The sequence below is a fragment of the Heteronotia binoei genome, chromosome 13 (genome assembly GCF_032191835.1).
Source record: "Heteronotia binoei isolate CCM8104 ecotype False Entrance Well chromosome 13, APGP_CSIRO_Hbin_v1, whole genome shotgun sequence".
Classification (NCBI taxonomy): Eukaryota; Metazoa; Chordata; class Lepidosauria; order Squamata; family Gekkonidae; genus Heteronotia; species Heteronotia binoei.
In genome coordinates, this window is record NC_083235.1 from 31827485 (window position 1) to 31850919 (window position 23435).

At 47.0% G+C, this 23435-nt stretch overlaps 2 protein-coding genes across 2 annotated transcripts in view; both read right to left on the bottom strand.

Annotated features, from left to right (window-relative positions):
- Window positions 1-4419, bottom strand: part of VDR (vitamin D receptor) — a 119262-nt gene extending 114843 nt beyond the window's left edge. The window contains exon 1 of the mRNA XM_060252994.1: window positions 4378-4419. The gene's annotated coding sequence lies outside the window, so the exon portion shown is untranslated. The remainder of the gene's footprint in view (window positions 1-4377) is intronic.
- METTL1 (methyltransferase 1, tRNA methylguanosine) overlaps window positions 1-23435 on the bottom strand; it is a 1067043-nt gene that overhangs the window by 442670 nt on the left and 600938 nt on the right. The window lies entirely within an intron of this gene.

Here is a 23435-nt window from a genome sequence, read left to right on the forward strand (position 1 = left end):
TCAGCTTGGAGAATTTATTTAAAGTTGCTTTCTTCCCACTTCTCCCTCCTTCCCCATCTATTTGCCTTCCTTCTGGCTCTCAAACATCTGACATTCATGACTTGTGGCTCTCAGACCTTTATTCTATGTGGCTCTTATATTAAGCAACTTTGGCCTCCCTTATGCTAGAAGTTATTTACCCCTTATTAGACAAAAAACTGCATATAAACAATATTGTTCTATAATTACTGTTTAGCTTCCTAGATCTGACAAACTGGGCTTTCTTGGGCTATCCTAGTCAGGGCAAATTAATCTAGTTTAACTTGTTTTCTAACAGAAGTGAACAAAATGCACTTTAACTATTCATTCCATTCCTGTGCAAATTCTGTGAAGAAGGTTTAAGCAAGAGCAATAAGGCTGCCCAACGCCACCCAACAAGTTCATTTGCTGAGTACAGATTTGGCACCAAATTTTCAGCATAGCATCTGGTGTCTTTCTTCAACCCCCACCCCCACCCCCAGTTTCAAAAAGATTGGACCAGGGTTCCAGTTCTATGAGTCCCCAAAGAAGCTACCCCTGTCCTCCATTGTTTCCAATGAAGGGAAAGCATTTAAAAAGAGCAGAGTACCTTTCAATGTGATGGCCAGAACTCCCTTCAGATTTCAATCATGCTTGTCGCAACCTTCACCTGGCTCCTCCCCCAAAGTCCCCAGATATTTTCCTGAGTTGGACCTGGCAGCCCTACACAAGACTGTTGTGAGGATTAACTTGTGTGTGTGGGGGGGGGGGAACGATATGAACAGTTGCTCTGGTTCCCCAATCAGGGAGAAAAGCAAGCTATCAATAATGTATGGGAAAGAATAGCAGATATTGGTAGAGTTCTCCCCTAAAGCTGTCACTGTCCCCTTTCATCATGACTTACTAGACATTTGAGAATGTATTCAGGCCAAGAATGAACAATAGAAAAAGTACCTATTACACAGCATAACAGCTCACATTCTGCCATAGTTTTACCATTCTATGTAACCAAAGACCTAGCCTGGCCATGTAGTGTAACATCACAGATGTTACCAGAACTGGTGTGGAAGCATCCACCTGACCATTGTGCTTGCTGCATTCTAGGCAATGTATTAACAAAAACAGAACCAAAGGCATTCTGCAGCACAGAAAGGCTGCCCACAGGAACAACCCTGCAGGCATAGTCTAATCCAGGGGTGGCCAAACTTGCTTAACATAAGAGCCACACAGAATAAATGTCAGATGTCTGAGAGCCACAGGACCTGAGCGTCAGATGTTTGAGAGCCACAGGAAGGAAGGAAGGAAGGAAGGTAAATGGAGAGACAAAGATGGAAAGAAAGAGACTTTAACTTTAAATGCATTCTCCAAGTCACCAGCTGCCTTGGCATGGAAAAGAGAAATGCCTTCTTAAAGCTTGCTGACACAGTGGTGGAGGCTTCAAGAGCCACACAATATGTATGAAAGAGCCACATGTGGCTCTCAAACCACAGTTTGGCCACCCCTGCTCTAATCAATCTAGCTAGGGCAAAATAAATTAGAATAAAGTGAACAAAGGGTGTCACTGTCCAGACAAAGCCAATGTTTAACTGTAGTACTAGCAAAGGTTTAACCAAGAAACATGCAAGGCAAAAGAGGCAGTTATGTAGAACCATGTGCAATATAGCCACAGATCTGGGATTAATACTAACAGCTTGAGAGTTAAAGAATGTGACTTCTTGGCAGGTTCAAGTCTTGGTAGTTCATTTTAGAAATTAAGCAAGTGTCCAGATTCAGAAATTAGGTCTGTTCACCTGGAGCCACCAATAGGAAAGTTAGTAGAGTGTGGTGGTTAGAATGGTGGACTATGAATGAAAACACGTGAGTTCAAATCCCCACTCTGCTATAAACTCACTAGGTGACCTTAGGCTACTCTCTTGACCTAAAACACCTCACAGGTTGTTGAGAAGATAAAATGAGGAAAGGAGAATCTATACTACCCTGACTACCTCAAAGGAAGGGCAGCATAAAGCCTAAAAGACATATGAGATTAAGTAACATGGATAGCACATGCCATGCAAAATAACAGCAACTCTCTACTACTTGGTGACATTTGCACAAAGTCTGGACACACAGAAAGGAGTAGAGCTTTTATAGAGCATTAGCAGTTACATCACATAGAAAGCTTATGTTTCAAGAAGATATCTCAAAGCTTCCATTTAGCTCAGGCACAAGACTTTATTTTGTCAGCAATCTGTCCCAGTAGTTCCTATGATCAGGAGGACCGCCAGCCAATTGTTTTTAAAAACAATGAAGAAAGCAGTAAGGCACAGTGATGTGTACATAGTGCGCAAGTAGTCTCTAGTTTAATTCAGTTCTGGCCTTCCGAGTACTCAGAATGCTGTAGAAAGAAGCTCCAAAAGAAACTTGTTTACGTATTAAAGAGCAAGTCCAGGAGGACAGGATCATTGCATGTGACCACAGACAGATTCAAGGCTCTCCCTGGTATGGCAGAGGAATCTCACAGCACAACCCACACTGAGCCAGTGCACTGAGGTTAGGATGCTGGAGCAATACTGGGAGACTAAGCTTTAAGTCCCCACTTTGATATAAAGCCCACTTGAGCCCCACATTCTCTCTCAGCCTAACCTACCTCCCAATATCACTGAAAGGAAGTATGGGATCAAAATGTAGAGCCAAATACAATAAAACCTTCAGAAGGCCTAAACTTTATGCTGAATGCTACACAGAAACTGAATGATCTACTGTTCCTAAACCAGAAGCAGTAGGTGATATTAGGAAAGTCAGAAGCGGCACATGAAGAGGGCAAAAACAATAACTTCACAAAGTGTACTAAGAAGAAATCCTAGCCTGGATTCAGAGAAGATGTTTATTCAAAGTTATATGTGTTTAGTTGCTTCATTTACACCCTGGTTTTGCCTCCAAAAGGAACCCAAAGTAATTATGTTGTTGCCCTTCCATTTTATCCTCACAACAAACCTGTGAGATAGGTTAGGCTGAGAGTGTACAACTGGCCCAGGCTCTGCCAGCAAGCTTCTCTGGCTGAGCAGGAACTTGATCCTGGGGTTCTTAGAATCTGGTCTGACACTCTTACATCACACTGGCTCTATGTCTAAAGATGTCTAAAGCTAGGCAGCACGGGAGTTTTCAGTTCTACAGTCAAAAGGTATAGCTTTTGAAAACGAAGGAAAACAAGTGGGGGGGAGGAATGTCTTTTGAGCAACCACAAGTCAAAGAGAAAACAGGCGTGACACCGCTGCAGCCACAAGTGATACCTAGCTCCATGAGGAGTAAATTGTGAAACAGAAAACATTCAACCAGGTCTACAAGCTAAAAACCTTAAACCATTTTCATGCCCGTTCTTCACAGAAACATAAACTATGCATCCACAGTTTCTTTTAACTGGCATATACGGTACATTGCCACATGTACACAACCTCTTTGCCCAGTTGTATGAGTGCTCACAAAGTAAGGGTGAAGTACATTAGCAAGTACTTACGTAGTTGTACCAGTGACACCATAGCCCAAATGACAGTCCTCCTATCAAGTTACCCTCGCTCAATTTTTACTGCCCTGACTATTTGGAGCTATCCCTCCCAGTACACAGGAAGTCAAGTCCCAAGCGGCTTATACGGAGTTTCAAAAACTAACATATTTCGAGATTATTTTATTAAGAGAAAGAAAATGTTCCCTCTAAGCTGCAGTGTCTTGGGAGCAAAAATTCTACTTTGTGAGCTACTGGTATTAAAGTTGCGAGCTACTGGCATTCAAGTTGTGAGCTGCTGCATTAATTATTGTGCTTTGGGGCCAATTTTCCTGAGTGAAGCAAAAAATGTGTGAGCTGGAGGCTAAAAATCTCTGAGCTAGCTCACACTAACTCAGCTTAGAGGGAACACTGGGCAAAACCAAGAGAGGACTGTGGAACAGAGTGGGCAAAAGGGGAGATCACTTGGAAGTCACTCTCACCATAGAAATGATGACCCATGGGCCACTGCATTGTCTCCTTATGTGAGAAAACTCATGTTTGGCAGAAGCCAGGAAGCAATCCTACCATCACTAGGAAGCAGACCACCTTTCAAAAAAAAGTTATTCATCCTGTGCGAAGTCTATTTAGAATTAACCCCAACATATCCATAGCCGGGTAACTTTCCCTGCCGTTCTACTGACGATTAAGTTGCCGCTAGGAGATTATAATACAGCTGTATAAAAGTTCACTCTCATCCCTTCCGTTATTTCTACCCCGACCGACAATCGCCACCAGCGCTTTGGGGTCATTCCCACGCACCACCAGCCCCATTCCATGGCGGGGACCGAGACCCCCCCAGGGCGTGTTCGCGGTGCTGCCCTGCCCTCCACCCCAGCCCCGGGGGCGAGCGTGGGTACCTTCTTCGTCTCCCCCGGCTCCGTCCTGGTCTCTCCGCTCCCTCCCCCCAGCCCGTCCAGTAACCGTCCTTTTGACAGGAAACTGCCGGCCGCCTCAGACCAGCCCCGCCCACTCAACACCACCCAATACGAGAGCGGGGATCTGTCCGAGCGCCTCCCCACCTCAGGCAGCCAACGGCTTTCCGCGGCCCCGGGTTCTAACCCCGCCTCTCTCCTGGGCTCTCCCATCTCCGCCTTCTCAACCCCCTCCCCCCCCAAGCCCGGCTTCAGGCCAATGAGAGAATGGAGGCGGGGCGAAGGAAGGGAATGCTAGCCCCAGGGGGGCGCTCGTTTCTCCCAAGGAACTAGCGGGTGACTTTCGTCAGGCATATGGTATGGACGTTATTAAGCAGCATATGGTATGGACGTCAGGCATATGGTATGGACGTTATCATCGCTCTCCTTACATTACTATGAACTGTCCATTCATAGATAGATCTAAGTGGGCTGCCGTGTTGGTCTGAAGCAGTAGAACAAAGCAGGAGTCCAATAGCACCTTTAAGACCAAAGTTTTATTCACAGTGTAAGCTTTCGTGTCTGAAGAAGTGTGCACGCACACTAAAAAGCTTACATTCCGAAAAAAACTTTGTTTGTCTTAAAGGTACCACTTGACTCCTACTTTGTTCTATCCACTCATAGGATACCTTTCACCCCACTCTCACCATCACACCTTCAGTACATGGCAGGGTGGGTGGGAAGGAGACACTCCATAACAACTAGGGTTGTCAGCATCCAGGTGAGGCCTGGAGATCTCCCACTTTTACAACTGGTCTCCAGCTGGCAGAGGTTAGCTCCCCTGGAGAAAAATGGCTGCTTTGAAAGGTGGCATTGTATCAGGCTGAGTCCCCTTGCCTCCCCAAATTCTACCCTCTCCCAGATCCACCCCCAAAATCTCCAGTTATTTTCCAATGCAGACCTGGCAACCTTACAACCTGTCACTCTTCTTAACCCATATCTGCATTTAGGATTGCCAACTATGCACGGGGAAATTCCTGGAGATTTTGGGGGGGGCACTTCCCAGTGGGAAAGGAGGGATTTGGAAAGCGGAGGATGTTCCACAGGATACAGTGCTGTACAGCCTGCCCACCAGAGCAGCCATTTCCTCCAGTGAAAGTGATCTCTGCTGCTTGGAGATCAGTTGTGAATTTTGGGAGACCTACAGGCCCTACCTGGAGGCTGTGCAACCACACAGAGAGAATCACGGCAAATTAGGCAGAGAAATCCAAAGCAAAAAGCTTTCCGTGAAAACCAGCCTCTGTTCTCCAAAGACAAAACAAATAGAAAATGAATACAAAAACATTTATTAATTCACAATAGACCATACAATTAGTCCTCTATACAGAAAAAGAGCGTGTTCACCAGAAATCAGTCCAATATTTGAAGCAAATCAATGCTGAGTTCATCCTTGAGAATCCAGGTGAAATAATGAAGGAATTGATCACAGTCCAGAAAAGAACAAGGTCATACTGTAGCACTTGTTTTGTACAAGCTTCTTCGAGCTTTTTACAGCATTTTCAAGACCTGGGTAAGAATACCATCTTATTACAACATTGTAATATTGTGTCTTTCACCTGGATTCTCACGGATTAACTCAGCATTGATTTGCTTCAAATATTGGATTGATTTCCGGTGAACACATTCCTTTTCTGTATAGAGGACTAATTGTATGGTGTATTGTGAATTAATATATGCTTTTGTATTCATTTTCTATTTGTTTTGTCTTTGGAGTACAGAGGCTGATTTTCATGGAAAGCTTTTTGCTTTGGATTTCTCTGCCTACCTGGAGGCTGGCAACCCTGTTACATATTTGTGCATTAAAAACACACACACACACCCTCTTGCAGCGCTCCAAGGACACTAGTGGAAAGGAGGGACCAGGGATTGATCACTCCCAGAGAATCTTTGGCCCCTCACCAAACTGTAACTCTCAGGATTCTCTAGGGCAAGGGTGGGGAACCTTTTTTCTGCCAAGGGCCATATGGATATTTATAACATTCACGGGCCATAAAAAATTATCAACTTAAAAAACAGTGCTCTGCCGAGGAAGAATGATTCAGGCCAGCAAAATTAACGCAAATAATTGTTTTCTATTTGAAATCATATGAGGAGAGCCTAATCTGGCACGCACACACACACACAGCCCGCCACCGTAGGCAAATGCATAGGTCCAGAGCTTTTTTGTAGAAAAAGCCCAGCAGGAACTCAGTAGCATATTAGACCACATCCCCTAATATTAGCATATTACGCCACACCATCTGGGATAATCAAGTGCAAACTGAACTGTGACAGTAACTTTTCCAGGCCCTGCAGCAATTCTGACCAGGCAGCCAGGCCCCAGGGAGGCTGCTGCACAGTACATCTGGGCCCTGTGATCCCTGCCTAGCCCTTGGAAGGCTGCTGCACAGTGTGGCTGGGCCCTACGATCCTTGCTGGCCAGCCAGGCCCCAGAGAGGCTGCCACATGGCTCAGTTCAACCCAGCAATCCCTGAGGGCCACACCAAGTGACCTCAAGGGCCGCATATGGCCCTTGGGATGGAGGTTCCCCACCCCTGCTCTAGGGGAACAACATACTGCTAAACCCGTACATAACTGGTGTTACTGTATGTATGCTAAAAACCTATGGTTCCAGTGAGGAAGCTGCATTGAGTTCACTGTAGCAAAACAAAACAGAAATCCAGTAGAACGTTAAATCAAACTTTATTGCAACATGAGCTTTTGTGGGTCAGTGCTCACTTCTTCAGATACAACAGGAGGAGGAAAGAAAATCATACTGGAATAAAAGTTTTTGGTTTTCAAGGTGCCACAGGACTGATGGTTTGCTGCAGGGCTTTTTCTGTAGAAAACCCCCAGCATGAACTCATTTGCATATTAGGCCACACCCCCTGACATCGCCATTGTTTCGCACAGGGCTTTTGTAGAAAAAGCCCAGCAAGAACTCATTTGCATATTAGGCCACACCCCTGGCACCAAGCCTGCCGGAACTGTGTTCCTGTGTGCTCCTGCTCAATAAAAGCCCTGGTTTGTTGAACCTAGGGCTGCCCTGGCCAACTGTAGCTTGGGAAGTTCCTGGAGATTTGAGAGGAATGGAGTGTGGACAGGAGAAAGCTCAGCAGGAATATGACGGCATACAACCTGCTCTTCAAAACTGCCGTTTCCTCTAGGGAGAGTATCAGTTGTAATTCCAGGAGAACTCCAGCCCCCACCTTGTGATGGGTATTAGAACAGAAGCTAAATGTTTCTGTTGCACCTGTTACAGGGCTTTTTTTGAGCAAGAACACACAGGAACGAAGTTCCGGCTGGCTTTGCATGAGGGGTGTGTGGCCTAATATGCAAATAAGTCCCTGCTGGGCCTTTTCTACAAAAAGCACTGTGTGACACAATGGTGATGTGAGGGAGTGTGGCCTAATATGCAAATGAGTCCCTGCTGAGCTTTGTCTACAAGAAAAGCCATGCACCTGTACCAAAATAGAATAGCTGGAATAGCTTTTCCCCCCACCCCTCTAAAAAAAAAAATCAGGTTAGAATGAGTATGAGGCATGTGATAATGAGACACACCTCTGGCCCTAGCCAGGATCAAGCACAAACGCATAAATCCACTATCTGGAAGAACTTTTATATATCTGGAACAAGTCCAGGTTTCTAGGCTCTGCTATATTCAAGAGCTGGGAAGCAGGACAGAGGTGTGGTTTTAAGACTGACCCTGGGCTTCCGAATAGGGTTGCCAGCCTCCAGGTGGGGCTGGAGAGCTCCCATTTTTACAACAGATCACCAGCTCACAGAGATCAGCTTCCCTGGAGAAACGATGGCAGTGTACCATTCTGAAGCCCTTCCCTGCCCTTCCCAGATTCAAAATCTCCTGGTATTTTCCAACACAGACCTGGCAACCCTAGTGCCAGGAGGTGGCAAAAAAGCACCAAACTGCCCAGGGACCCCACAAGGCTGGAAGCACTCCAGAATATTGATTCATATTGCTTAAGCTTAGTGGAGAAACAAGGCAGTGCTTGCCTGACCTTTCACCTTGGACCTTTGCGCAATGGCTTACTGAGTCAAAAAAGGAGGCTGGTTTGCTTATCTAGTGAATAAGTATTTGTGGGTGGTTATTAATGAATTTATCATCATTAAGTACTACTTACTGAACTGTACAATATATTTACGATGCTAATATTTTTGGTGCTTAAATACTGCATGTTATCTACAGACAGCAGAAGTGGGGGGGGGGGGTTGCACAGAAGGAGTGCCCCAAAGTGATGTTTGGCATCATGGGACCTGGGACCTTGTGAAGACAAATGATCTAATTGAAACAGGATATGGGCTAGCTGAACCTCTTAATAACACTGAAGGCCAATTTCTGCACTGTTGGAGAATAACTGCATGGGGACACTGGCAGCCAAACGTGTGTAGAAAGACACTGATTTCCCACTCACCTTACACTGCTCTCGTGTTCCTCTTATCAGCAGGGCTTCCTTCTGATTTCACACTATCTGCCCTGGGGCTGCAAGTAACGCTGGCATTTTCAAGCAGCAAACAGAAACCTCTAAAAACCAGTTTCTGTTTGCCGTGCAAAAACACCAACGTTACTTGCAGCCCCGGGGCAGATACTGTGAAATTGGAAAGAAGCCCCGCTGAGAAGAGGAACATGAGAGTGGCGTAAGGTGAGTGGGAAATCGGTCACAGTGTGTTCATACAGGAATAAACAATTTCCTCTCACATACACCATGCATTGTTTGCCCAGCAGGATGCTCCTTAAACACTGACATATCTTTGTATCTTATAACACTGGTACTTCCAAAATATTAGACTTTCCCATCATTCAATGTTAAGTAATAATCCAGGATCAATATATAATCTGTGTTCTTCCTGATTTCCTTCTTTTTTACATTCCAAATGTTGATACAAATTGTAAATGTGGCAGGGTATGGTTATATATGAGAATTGATACAGTATAATAGCTAAGCAAATGAACTGTCTCTTTAAATTGCACTGAATTTGCTGTTTTTCTTTCTCATACTGAAAGTAGATCATTTATATTTTTGCATGGTTACTGAGGTAAGCAATCTGCCCACGTCAAACATGCCTATCTGTCAGGACGGAAATAATGTGTCAGAATAGTGTGTCAAACCCCAAAGTATTTAAGCAAAATAGAAGGCAAACTGTTCACTTGCTTTTGGACTGCTCAGACATTGGTAATGGCATGTGGTTAAACAATATTTGTGAGTCAATTCCCAAAGGAAAAATAAATAAACTAAGGGTCTGTTTCCTTTCAGTTCAGGCTCCTTTCATATTTTCTTCCTCTGAGATCCCATAACAATATTTTTTTTCGTGGCTTCTATCTATCTGTCTGTCTGTCTGTCTGTCTGTCTGTCATCTTCATAATCATCATCTATAAAACACATACCTACCCAGTGAGGTTCTGAGGAATTTACTGGTAGATATTCTAGCAGCAAAGACCTCCTTAATCATTATTCCTGTAATATTTATTTCCCACTATTTATTTTGAAAGCTCACAGTAACAAACACAGAGCTCTATAGTTGCTAGTTTTGGCATGGGATATTGGGGGAGGGGGGATTCTTTCTCAGAGCAGCAAGTTGAAGTTAGGCAGCCCACACACTTGATGGCTTCTTCTAAGACTCCAACACATGCCTGCTGTATGTTGTAAATTATCATAACATTTCCAATTATTAGACACCTTGATGGCCCTTGTAAGGGCAGAAAAGTGTACAAATCTTTTAAATAAATAATAAATAATAGACCACATGTAATTTTGAGATTGGAGATAATAATAGGTCACTATCGTCAATTTAACACATAGTTAATTTCCCATTTTAAAATGTGTGGCAAATAGTCCTTATCAAAGACATACAATTGTGTACAATCATGTGGTACAATTCCTATTGATGTGTGGACCACCATTAGAACTGCCAGTGACCACTATTAGTACCACTAGCATTGTCAAATCTGACTCAAGAAATATCTGGGGACTTTGGGGGTGGAGCCAGGAGCAAGAGTGTGACAAGCAAGAATGAACTCCAAAAGAAGTTCTGGCAATCACATTTAAAGGGACCATACTCCTTTTAAATGTCTTCCTTCCATAGGAAATAATGAAGGATAGGGGCACCTTCTTTTGGGGCTCATAGAATTGGAGCCCCTGGTCCAATCCTTTTGAAACTTGGAGGGTATTTTGAGGAGAGGCATCGGATGCTATGCTGAAACTTTGGTGCCTCTGCCTCAAAAAACAGCCACTTTGGAGCCCCAGATACCCACTGATTCTCCATTATACCCTATGGGAATCGATCTCCATAGGGTATAATGGAGTGCCCAGAAGCAATTTCCTTCCCCCCTCCCCACTATCTGATAACCCTAAAGCAGGGGGAGGGCAACCCTAAGTACCACTCATCAATATGACATCACCAGGCCTCATGCCATGAGTTTACCAGGGACCGCCCCATGATATCACACTGGTCCCTACATCTCATGGTTTATTATGGTAGTAGGATTTCCAGCTCTGGGTTGGAAAATACCTGGACATTTTGAGAGTGGAGTCTGAGAATGGTGGGATTTGGGGAGGGGGGGATACCACCGAGTCCACCTTCCAAAACAGCTGTTTTCTCCTGGTGAACAGATGTGTGTCACCTGGAGATCAGTTGTAATATCAGGAGATCCCCAGCCATTATCTGGAGACTGGCAGCCCCAGATGGTAGGACCTGGGCCTATAGACAGCTTAAGAGCACACAGACCTGAGATACAGGTAGTTTATAGCTATTTCATGTTATCTTTTTCCTTGGTGCCTGCATTTACAATACTTGTAATCCCCTTTAAGTCATCAGTCTTACCTACAGTGCTTCAGAATAAACATAGGCAGTTCTTTCAACCTCTTGCATACATTGTGCATCTCAAATCAGAAAAGGGAAAAGGGCACGGTTAGGTGTGGCCTTATACAGGCTTGTCTTGACACATTCAACCCATTGTTGTAATCACCTACTTTTACACCTTGCGTGTCTTTTGCATCACAATAGTAACACTGCTTGTCAGACCAACATCACAATCCCTTTATGCTTTCAGTGTTGACCTTTGGCTCTCTGAATATTGCCACCAACAAGAAGGATCTCCATGGGAAGATGCTTCTCCTAGGATCTCTGGAATCCAAAAGGGACACAAAAGTAGGGAGAAGTGTCACTTTTCAATTGCCATGCCAACAATTCCTATTGCTCTATTTGTTTTCTTTGTCCCTGGACACACATCACACACAGCTATCACAGACATGTTTTAAAACTTGCCAGGCATTTTCATTGCAGGCCAACACTGTAGTGTCAATGACTCAAGTTAGGAAACAAAACGTTCCACACGTAGTTGTGTGTAGGGGAGAAATACCACCTTGAAAATAATAGGAACCTAGAGCAACATTTAGCTTTGCATCACCATGGCAAAAGCCATTTTATTCTATTAGTGCGGAAGTTTTCCATTTCAAGCAAAGTCCCATTATTACATACAACACCAGTTTCCTCTTTTTGCACCATTTGCAAAGTCTGCAGCAGCAAATATAGCAAAAAAGGCACCAGATCTTTATGCCCAGAAGTGAAGAGTTCAATGGAATTGCTAGACATGCAAGTCACTCTTGTGACATCGCTGAATAAGTTATTGATGATGTTGGTACTTCTCCATGATGGCTTTTTAAATAATCCACATTTTGTCAGTAATACACTAGAAGTATATTTCATATGCAAGAAAATAGCTGTTTAAATTACGGACTGGAGTCTAATGCAAACTGTCACAGAACACAGAATATGGATGTGAAAATACTGATTACTGCAAACAAAAGTACTACCAATCCCCTGCCCCCCCTCCAGACATTGGGTACCATCCGACCAGCTTTTCTGTTAATTCAAAAGCAAGGAAGGGGTCCCTGCCAGCAACCAAAAAAGCTATGCAGGGGGTCATGGGACCTGCATGTACAAAAGCAATGTAGGATGGGGGCCATAGTAAGGAGAAGTATTAGGTAAGATTGAATGAAAACACTGGCCGGATTAGGTTTGCCAATCCCCAGGTTCCAGTGGGGGATTCCCTGGTTTAGCAGGTTCCTTCCTGCCCCCATTCAGCTGGCTGGTGGAGGAAGCCCTGCTCCCTACAGCCATCATGTGCTTTTCCACCTCAGAAGGCTTAGAAGACACTTGGGAAAGGCTTGCTTTTTGGAAAGTGTGTGTGTCTCCAGAGCCAGGCTGAATGGGGGTGGGGCAAGCCTGCAGAACAACATAGCTGTTGTGAGAAAGGAAAGCAGTCCAGTCCCTCTGCTTGTTTTCCCTGTATTAGTCTGAAGAACTTGGTTGAGTATACAGCATTCAACAACTCCCATGGTGAATAAATTGCCCTAGTGAGACCACAAAGTGTGTGCTTCCAAACTGTGTTTATTTTGGCTGCTGTGTGAGTCTGTGTGTGTGTGTGTGTGTGTGTGTGTGTGTGTGAGAGAGAGAGAGAGAGAGAGAGAGAGAGAGAGAGAGAGAGAGAGAGAGAGAGAGAGAGGGAGAGGGAGGAAGTACTGGGGAATGAGGAAATGAAGACTATGCAGGGGAACTGCACTGCTGTATATTTATTTATTTAAGGAAATAGTCTCCTGGATCCACCCTCAAAGTCTCCTGGCCCTACCCTCAAAGTCCCCAAGCATTTTCTGGGTTAGACTTGACAGTCCTAGGCCGGATCCAGCCCTTTGGCTTGCTTAAAAAGCTGAGAGGAAATTTGGAGATACTTTTCCAGTTACCTTTCACACAAACTAAATAATTGGATCCTAAAACATTGTACAGTTCATGTACACAGATCATTTAATTTCCTGCAAATCTGAAGATCTTGTGAAGAGTTACATAGACTGATGCCTGGTCTATGGTTTTACATCAATCATCTGACGAAGACTGTCTCCTGCATCCCTTCTAAAATTGGGTGCAACATCAAAGAGAACTATTAAGAATGCTTTTAATTGGTATGACCTAATACGTTAAGAAGTCAGATCAAATAGATTTCATCTTCATTGAAAAGAAAAATAAAACTCAGAATTTGCTGACAAGACTAATTAAGAAACAGCTAATAGCAATAGCTTGGCAAAGGCTTTAAGGACAGAAATTCATTTTTTTTTTTGTCAAATCTATATTTGCCCTGAGTCAACATAGGGCAGGAGCTATAAATCTAGAGAAATAAATAAAACTCGGGTCAGTTCACATATTTAATAGTGCGAACATAATGCAGGGGAGGTATTTTGGCATAACATTCAAGAGCTATGCAGATGTCTCTATGGATAATGAGTGCGTAATAGAGCGGAGGGGGGTACACTGCTCTCTCTGTAGAAGTATTTTTGCAGAGTACAGCTCATTCAGAGTACATTTGTTCCATTTCACGTGCAGGCATAGTACAAAGGTTCAGATGAATGTAAAGAGGTTGGGTGGGGCCAGCAGGCACTTGCTTTTCACTTACCTCCTACTTTAGCTATGCTTTTATGGAATTAAGTTCTACTGAAATCAGTTGGCATGCTTAGTGTTGCAGTGTTATGCTTGCAACCATCCTTGCCCTTTGTTTCCTCCCTTTCTAGTATTGTTTCAAGCAATGTATATGTAAGAATGCTAATTTAACAGCCTTGTGGATTGCAGTCTACAGAGCAGCTGCCTGAATATGTATTCATTGCACATCCTCCAGGAGACGTTTAGAACGTAAGCTTTCGTGTGCTCTTAAGCACACTTCATCAGACGAGGAATCCAGCACAGTGAGCAAAGCTATACATAGCTGAGCAGAGCCATACATAGCTGGTAGGCAGTGGCCCAGAATGCAACATGGTACAGATTTAAGAACCAATGACAGTGAAGTAAAATTATCTGGTAGGGAGTGATTTAGGAAAGGCACAAACAGGTATAAGAAAAGGCCTGCATGGTTAACAAACAAAGTAATGGAAGCTGTAAAAGGTAAGAAGGACTCCTTTAAGCGGTGGAAAACCAGTCCAAGTGAGATTAATAAAAGGGAACACAGGCTGTGGCAAATCAAATGCAAGACTGTGATCAGGCAGGCAAAAGGGGACTATGAGGAGCATATTGCAAAAAATATAAAGACCAACAATAAAAATTTCTTCAAATATATTAGAAGCAGGAAACCAGCCAGGGAGGCAGTGGAGCCCTTGGATGACCAAGGGGTCAAAGGATTACTGAAGGAGGATAGGGAAATGGCTGAGAAGCTGAATGCATTTTTTGCCTCCGTGAGAATTGTTTGCCCGCTCCAGAACCACTAATTTTGGAAGGGATGCTGAAAGGCCTGAGTCAGATTGAGGTGACAAGAGAGGAAGTCCTACAACTGATTAAAAACTAATAAGTCACCAGGTCTGGATGGCATACATCCAAGAGTTCTGAAAGAACTCAAAGTTGAACTTGTGGATCTTCTGACAAAAATCTGTAATCTTTCATTGAAATCTGCCTCTGTTCCTGAGGACTGGAAGGTAGCAAATGTCACCCCCATCTTTAAAAAGGGTTCCAGAGGAGATCTGGGAAATTACAGGCCAGTCAGTCTGACTTCAATACCGGGAAAGTTGGTAGAAACCATTATTAAGGACAGAATGAGTAGGCACATTGATGAACACGAATTATTGAGGAAGACTCAGCATGGGTTCTGTAAGGGAAGATCTTGCCTCACTAACCTGTTACATTTCTTTGAGGGGGTGAACAAACATGTGGACAAAGGAGACCCAATAGATGTTGTTTACCTTGACTTCCAGAAAGCTTTTGATAAAATCCTCATCAAAGGCTCCTTTGAAAGCTCAAGAGTCATGGAGTAAAAGGACACGTCCTCTTGTGGATCAAAAACTGGCTGATTAATAGGAAGCAGAGAGCGAGTATAAATGGGCAGTCTTCGCAGTGGAGGACGGTAAGCAGTGGGGTGCCGCAGGGCTCAGTACTGGGTCCCAGGCTCTTTAACTTGTTCATAAATGATTTGGAGTTGGGAGTGAGCAGTGAAGTGGCCAAGTTTGCAGATGACACTAAATTTTTCAGGGTGGTGAGAACCAGAGAGGATTGTGAGGCACTCCAAAGGGATCTGTTGAGGCTGGGTGAGTGGACGTCAACGTGGCAGATGAGGTTCAGTGTGGCCAAGTGCAAAGTAATGCACACTGGGGCCAAGAATCCTAGCTACAAATACAAGTTGATGGGGGGTGAACTGGCAGAGACTGACCAAGAGAGAGATCTTGGGGTCATGGTAGATAACTCACTGAAAATGTCAAGACAGTGTGTGATTGCAATAAAAAAAGGCCAACGCCATGCTGGGAATTATTAGGAAGGGAATTGATAACAAATCAGCCAGTATCATAATGCCCCTGTATAAATCGATGGTGTGGTCTCATTTGGAGTACTGTGTGCAGTTCTGGTTGTCGCACCTCAAAAAGGATGTTATTGCCTTGGAGAAAGTCCAGAAAAGGGCAACTAGAATGATTAAAGGGTTGGAACACTTTCCCTATGAAGAAAGGTTGAAACGCTTGGGCTCTTTAGCTTGGAGAAACGTAGCCTGTGGGGTGACATGATAGAGGTTTACAAGATAATACATGGGATGGAGAAAGAGAAAGAAGTCCTTTTCTCCCTTTCTCACAATACAAGAACTCGTGGGCATTCGATAAAATTGCTGAGCAGTCAGGTTAAAATGGATAAAAGGAAGTACTTCTTCACCCAAAGGGTGATTAACATGAGGAATTCATTGCCACAGGAGGTGGTGGCGGCTACAAGCATAGTGTCACGGCTGGGGCCGGGTCAGGCAAAGTCCAGAGGCAGTCCGAGGTCTGTAGCCAGCAAGCAGGAGTGTCCGAGGTGCCAAATCCAAATCGCTGTGCAAGTATCACAGGTCCGAGGTCCAGAAGCCGAGGTCAGGGAGTCCAGAAGTCAAAAGCCAAAGTCAGGGATTCAGGAACCAAAGTCAAGCCGGAGTGGATGCTAGAACGTCAGGGAGATGACTAGTTGCTTCCACAAAGCCTCCTCCCAAAGCCCACAGCTATATAGCCCTCTGCTGGCTGTTGCCCATTTGGGCTAATTGCTGGCTCTGGGAGGCAGCCAGGATCCTGTTACAACTCAAGCATCCTTGCTCTTAGGAGGGCCAGAATCCTCTCAAAACTCAGGACTCAGGGAGCGTCTTGCTTGTGAGCGTGCCGCCCTCCTCCGATCCCTGAGGTCCTGACGGAGGCGGTCACGCACACGAGCCACCCGAGAGGGCGAGGCAGGGGGGCTGGGATCTTCTTCAGCAGGAGGCAGGGGTACTGGTGCAGGTGGCAGGGGTACAGTTTCCTTGGCAGACTCGTCTTCCTCTGCAGGGTCCCCAGCACCCATGACACTATCCCACCCCCCAGGGCCCCCCTCCGTCGAGGGACCTGGGAGGTCGGGGTGGTCGTTGTGGAACTGTTGCACCAAGTCCGGGGCATGAAGATTGTCCATGGGCTCCCAAGACCGGTCTTCTGGGCCATATCCCTCCCAGCCAACAAGGTACTGGAGGCCTCCGCGATGGTACCGGGAGTCCAGGATCTGGCGCACCTCGTATTCTTCCTCGTCATCCACCAACACCGGTGGTGGCGGCGGTGGGCAAGGAGGCCGAGCTGGGTCAGGGGGTGCAGCTGGAACAAGGAGGGAGCGATGGAACACAGGGTGAATGCAGAGGTGAGGTGGCAACTGGAGCCTGAAAGCGACGGGGTTTATTTGGTCCATGACGGGGTAGGGTCCGATGAACCGCGCATCCAGCTTGTGAGACCGACCAGGCCGGCGCAGGTAGCGAGTCGAGAGCCACACCTGATCCCCCGGCTGGACTGGGGGGCCTTCCTGCCTCTTCCGGTCCGCAGCCAGTTTATAGGCTTCCTTGGCCCGCTGTAGCTGCTCTCGGAGCAAGTCTTGGCTGGCGCGGAGTTCTTGCAGGTAGGCCTCGACGGCGGGGACATTCGTGGGTGGCAGGATCGCCGGGAAGAACCGAGGGTGGTAGCCGTAGGTTGCAGCAAACGGGGTCATTTGGGTAGACGAGTGGACCGCGTTGTTGTATGCAAACTCCGCTAGAGGCAACAGAGTGGTCCAGTCGTCCTGCTGGTAGCAGGTGTAGCAGCGGAGATATTGCTCTAGCGTGGCATTGGTGCGCTCTTTCTGACCATCTGTCTGCGGGTGGTAGGCTGAGGACAGGTGCACTCGAGTACCCAGGCTGGAATGGAGGGCTTGCCAGAACCGAGAGGAGAACTGGGGCCCCCGGTCTGAGATCAGGTGGGCTGGGAGTCCGTGCAGACGAAAGATGTGTTGCAGGTAGAGCTGAGCTGTCTCCTGAGCTGTGGGAAGTTTCGGGCACGGAATGAAGTGGGCCATCTTGGTAAATAGGTCGATGACCACCAAGATGCAAGTCTGACCTTTGGATTGTGGGAGTTCCGTGATGAAGTCCATCGAGATGGTATCCCAGGGTCCTGAGGGTGCGGGCAAGGGCTGTAACAACCCCGAGGGTTTGGGCGGGACGTCTTTGGCCCGCCGACAGACGTCACAGGAGCTGACATAACGGGCAACATCGGAGCGAACTCGTGGCCACCAGAATTCTCGCGTCAGCAAGTGGGTGGTCTTATGCTGTCCGAAGTGCCCAGCGGGCAACGAGTCGTGGGTCAGGCGTAGCACTTCTGCCCGTAAGGGCCCGGGCGGCACATAGAGGCGTTCGCGGTGTAGCAAGAGACCGCCTCGATTCGTGAACTCGCCTGCCGAGTCATCTTGGAGGGCCTGGAGGTGTTGCTGGACCCAGGGATCGTTGGCCTGGCTAGCACGAATGTCCTCCACGAGTGTGGGTGTAGTGGAGGTGGCTGCAAACACTGAGGGCGGCAGGATGGGAGCAGCGGGCGCGGCCTCAGTTGAAGCAGGGGCGTATTCCGGTTTCCAGGAGAGTGCATCTGCTTTCCGGTTCTGGGTATGGGGGATGTAGGAGATCTGGAAGTCAAAGCGAGAGAAGAATAGGGACCACCGGATCTGGCGCTGGTTGAGACGGTGGGTGGTCTGGAGGTGCTCTAAGTTCCGGTGGTCGGTGAGCACTTGAACAGGGTGGCGAGCCCCTTCGAGGTAATGCCTCCAAACCTCAAAAGCCGCCTTGATTGCGAGCAACTCTCTCTCCCAGATGGTGTAGTTCTTCTCCGCAGCGGTGAGCTGGCGCGAGTAATAGGCGCAGGGCTGGAGTGGCTGAGACGGCTTCTCGCGCTGGGACAGCACTGCTCCCAGGGCCACGTTGGAGGCATCAGCTTCCACCGTAAAGGGAAGCTGGGGGTCAGGGTATCTCAGGAGTGGCCCGGTGGCAAAACGGGTCTTCAGAGTGGAGAAGGCGTTATCGGCCTCTGGGGACCAGTGGAAAAGTTCTTTGGGGCGGAGTAGTTGAGTCAGGGGCGTGGTCAGAGATGCATAGGCCGGGATGAATTGCCGATAATAGTTGGCGAAACCAAGGAACCGCTGCAGGTCTTTGCGATTCTGAGGGGCCTGCCAGGTCAGGACTGCTTCCACTTTTTTCGGGTCCATGAGGATTCCCTGTGGTGACACAATGTGACCAAGGAACTCGACGGAGCGCAGGTCAAAGTCGCACTTCTCCAGCTTGGCGTAGAGGCCATGGGCTCGTAGGCGCTGCAGGACCTGGCGGACGTGCTCGGCGTGCTGGGCAGGATTGCGGGAGTAGATTAGGATGTCATCCAGGTATATGATCACGAAGCGGTCGAGCAGGTCCCGGAATACATCATTCATGAACCTCTGGAAGACAGCGGGGGCATTGGTCAATCCGAAGGGCATCACCAGGTGCTCGTACTGCCCGTATCGGGTCCCAAACGCGGTCTTCCATTCGTCTCCGGGCTGTATGCGCACCAAATTGTACGCTCCGCGGAGGTCCAGCTTGGTGTAGATTTGGGCCCCCTTTAAACGATCCAAGAGTTCAGGGATCAGTGGCAGAGGGTACCGGTCACGGATGGTGATCTTGTTCAGGGTCCGGTAGTCATTGCACAGCCGGAGCTCCCCACTTTTCTTCTTCACGAAGAGGACTGGAGCAGACAGGGGAGAAGTTGAGGGTCGGATGAATCCGCGTTTCAGGTTCTTGTCCAGGTAGTCTCGCAAAGCTGCCAACTCAGGCTCCGACATTGGGTACAGACGCCCCACCGGGAGTGGTGCCCCAGGTACCAAATCAATGGCACAGTCATAGGGTCGGTGAGGGGGAAGCTGATCTGCTCCTGTCTCCTCAAAGACATCGGCGAAATCCGCATACTTCTGAGGGAGCTGAGGACCACCACTCGGGATGCCGGCTGCTAGAGTGGTGGGAGGAGTCAGATGGGGGCATGGGTCTCGGAAGCGTAGTTCCTGCTGGGCCCAGTCCACGATGGGGTTGTGCAGCTTCAGCCAGGAAAGGCCTAGAATCAGCGGGAAGCGAGGCATGCGGGCGACATCAAACTGTAGCTGTTCTTGGTGCTGCTGGACGTGGAAGGTGATGGGACAGGTCTCCTGGGTGACGGGGCCAGAACGGAGGAGGCGCCCGTCAATAGCCTCCACCAGCGTTGGAGTCTCTTTTGGCTGCACTGGAATCTGGTGCTGCTTTACAAAGGCGGCATCTACGAAACAGTGGGCTGCTCCCGAGTCCAGCATGGCATACACGAACAGCCAGTGTCCATCGGGCAGACGGAGTTTGACTGGTAGCAGGAACGGGCCCGGGGTATCAGCCTGTTGTTCGGAGGACCCAGCTAGTCACCCCAGGCTGGAGGGTCTACTTACGCCTGCGGCTGGCCTTTTGGCGGCGACTTTCCAGGCGGCCATCGATGCGGAGGCAGAGGGTGATAAGTTCCTGGAGCGTGGGGGGCCGCTCCACCCTGGCCAGTTCGTCCAGGACTTTCTCTGCCAACCCCTCGGTAAACTGGTCCATCTGAGCAGCCTCATTCCACGCCAAGTCTTGGGCCAGGAGCTTGAATTCGGTGGCATACTGAGCCACCGAGGACTGGCCTTGTTCAGGGCCCTGATTTTCCGGTTGGCTGTGGCTGCTTGGACTGGGTTGGAGAAGGCAGCAGACAGGTGGGCCTCAAACCCCTGGTAATCAGTCAGTAGGGGAGAGGACCCAACCAGTAGGGGTGTGGCCCACTTGGCCACCTGCCCCTTTAACAGACTAATGATAAAACACACCTTCGTCTTGTCATTGGGGAAGTCCCGTGCTCTTAGTTCAAAGTACAGCTGACACTGTGCCAGGAAAGCAGGAAATTCTTCCACGGCACCCCCAAATCTGTCAGGTGGGGGAACTGGGCACTTGGCTGGAGCACTGGCCACAGGTTGTTGCTGCAAGTGCACTACTGCCTCTGTTAGCTGCTGTACCTAGGCTTGGAGCGCAGCCAGTAGTTCGGTGGTTTCACTTGCTTCAGCCTCCATCCTGTGGAGTGGGTGTTTGTCGGGTGGAAGCAATCTGTCATCGCTGGGGCCGGGTCAGGCAAAGTCCAGAGGCAGTCCGAGGTCTGTAGCCAGCAAGCAGGAGTGTCCGAGGTGCCAAATCCAAATCGCTGTGCAAGTATCGCAGGTCCGAGGTCCAGAAGCCGAGGTCAGGGAGTCCAGAAGTCAAAAGCCAAAGTCAGGGATTCAAGAACCAAAGTCAAGCCGGAGTGGATGCTAGAACGTCAGGGAGATGACTAGTTGCTTCCACAAAGCCTCCTCCCAAAGCCCACAGCTATATAGCCCTCTGCTGGCTGTTGCCCATTTGGGCTAATTGCTGGCTCTGGGAGGCAGCCAGGATCCTGTTACAACTCAAGCATCCTTGCTCTTAGGAGGGCCAGAATCCTCTCAAAACTCAGGACTCAGGGAGCGTCTTGCTTGTGAGCGTGCCGCCCTCCTCCGATCCCTGAGGTCCTGACGGAGGCGGTCACGCACACGAGCCACCCGAGAGGGCGAGGCAGGGGGGCTGGGATCTTCTTCAGCAGGAGGCAGGGGTACTGGTGCAGGTGGCAGGGGTACAGTTTCCTTGGCAGACTCGTCTTCCTCTGCAGGGTCCCCAGCACCCATGACACATAGCCAGCTTCAAGAGGGGATTGGATAAAAATATGGAGCAGAGGTCCATCAGTGGCTACTAGCCACAGTGTTTGTGTGTGTATATATATATATATACATTTTTTTTTTGGCCACTGTGTGACACAGAGTGTTGGACTGGATGGGCCATTGGCCTGATCCAACATTTCTCTTATGTTCTTATGTACAATGACAGAATATTAAAATTAACAAATAATTGTTTTTCTATTTGAAGTCATGTGAGGAGAACCTAATCTGGCACGCACATACACACAGCTCACCACCATAGGCAAATGCATAGGTCCAGAGTTTTTTTGTAGAAAAAGCGCAGCAGGAACTCAGTAGCATATTAGACCACATCCCCTAATATTAGCATATTAGGCCACACCATCTGGGATAATCAAGTGCAAACTGAATTGTGACAGTAACTTTTCCAGGCCCTGCAGCAATTCTAAAGTCCCTGTTTGAGTGTGTCAATACAGCTAAAAGAGAAATACATTGGATAGTGATGTTCTTGTCCACCTAATTTACTTTTTAACATGTAAACATAATTCTAGTTTGCCATAGGAAAAAGGAATACTCAGTGAGTATAGCTATACATCCACAGTATTCCAATGTGTTTCTCTTTTAGAATTGTGTATCAGTATAATTATTTGTATTGACATATTCAAAATAGGAATATTGGCTGTATATCTCATTACATATGCTTTACCCATTTTCACTATATTTTATTGTATTCCTTTTTCCTATGGCAAACTAGAATTATGTTTACATCTTAAAAAAGGGACTTAGGTTGCTTATCCCATTACATATATTGAACCCATCTCCTATTGTCATTGACAGACAATCTCACATTTGACATACCACTGTTTTGTTGCTTTCGCATGCTCATGCTACTCAGATCAAAGGTTTGCTCAATTTGTTAATTTTACTGCATACTGCTGTTTTGTTGCTTTTACATGCTCATGCTACTCAGATCAAAGGTTTGCTCAATTTGTTAATTTTACTATTCTGTCATTGTACCATTTTACATTCTAAACCACTGCCTACCAGATAATTTTACTTCACTGTCATTGGTTCTTAAATCTGGGCCATGTTGCATTCTGGGCCACTGCCTATCAGCTATGTATAGCTCTGCTCAGCTATGTATGGCTTTGCTCACTGTGCTGGATTCCTCGTCTGATGAAGTGTGCTTAAGAGCACATGAAAGCTTACGTTCTGAATAAAAAATGGTTGGTCTCAAAGGTGAAACTTGACTCCTGCTTTGTTCAGCTGCTTCAGACCAACACGGCTGCTTGCTTGGATCGATCTCCAGGAGAAGTTGTTAGATCAAGAGGATAACAGAGCAATCACTCAGGCCAAAGCATGTGGACATACACTGGCTTAGTTCCATTGTGATCAATGAGATGTACTCGTAATCTTCAAGATCTCTCCCCATTTATACCCCACTGAGACTCTCTTGGAGTCGTGGCTTGCAATTTGCTTGCTAAAGTATTTAGGTAGGGGCAGTCCATTGTCAGTGGCTATGTATCACAGCTTAAAGCATATTTTTTTTCCTCTGGAAATCCCTAGTTGATGCTTCATGGAATCAGCATTTATTTTCATCAGGTGCTCCCCCACTCACATCTCCACTATGACCTTACATTAATTATGCTTTTTTGTGATGCCTCCCACATTCTTTTAATTTTATTCCACTGCAATTTCCTCCAGAAGCCCCTTCAGGGCTGAAGCCGCAGCTAAATCATGCTGTTACCTGTTGAACATCAAGAGGAATGTAAATTGCCTTCTGACACATAGCATAAGGGGATGAATACAATGCCAAATGATCTTGATTTATAGCTTGGCTGTGAATGGTTCATGGCGGAGATTGTGACTTAAAGTTCTCTTCAGCATTGTGGGGCAGTATGCATGGGAATTCCTGCCTTTCTGAAATTGTACCAACCACCAACCACTGTTTTTTAGGGAAAGCATTTCCAATCAGCTTATACTGAACATTCATGATCCTATTC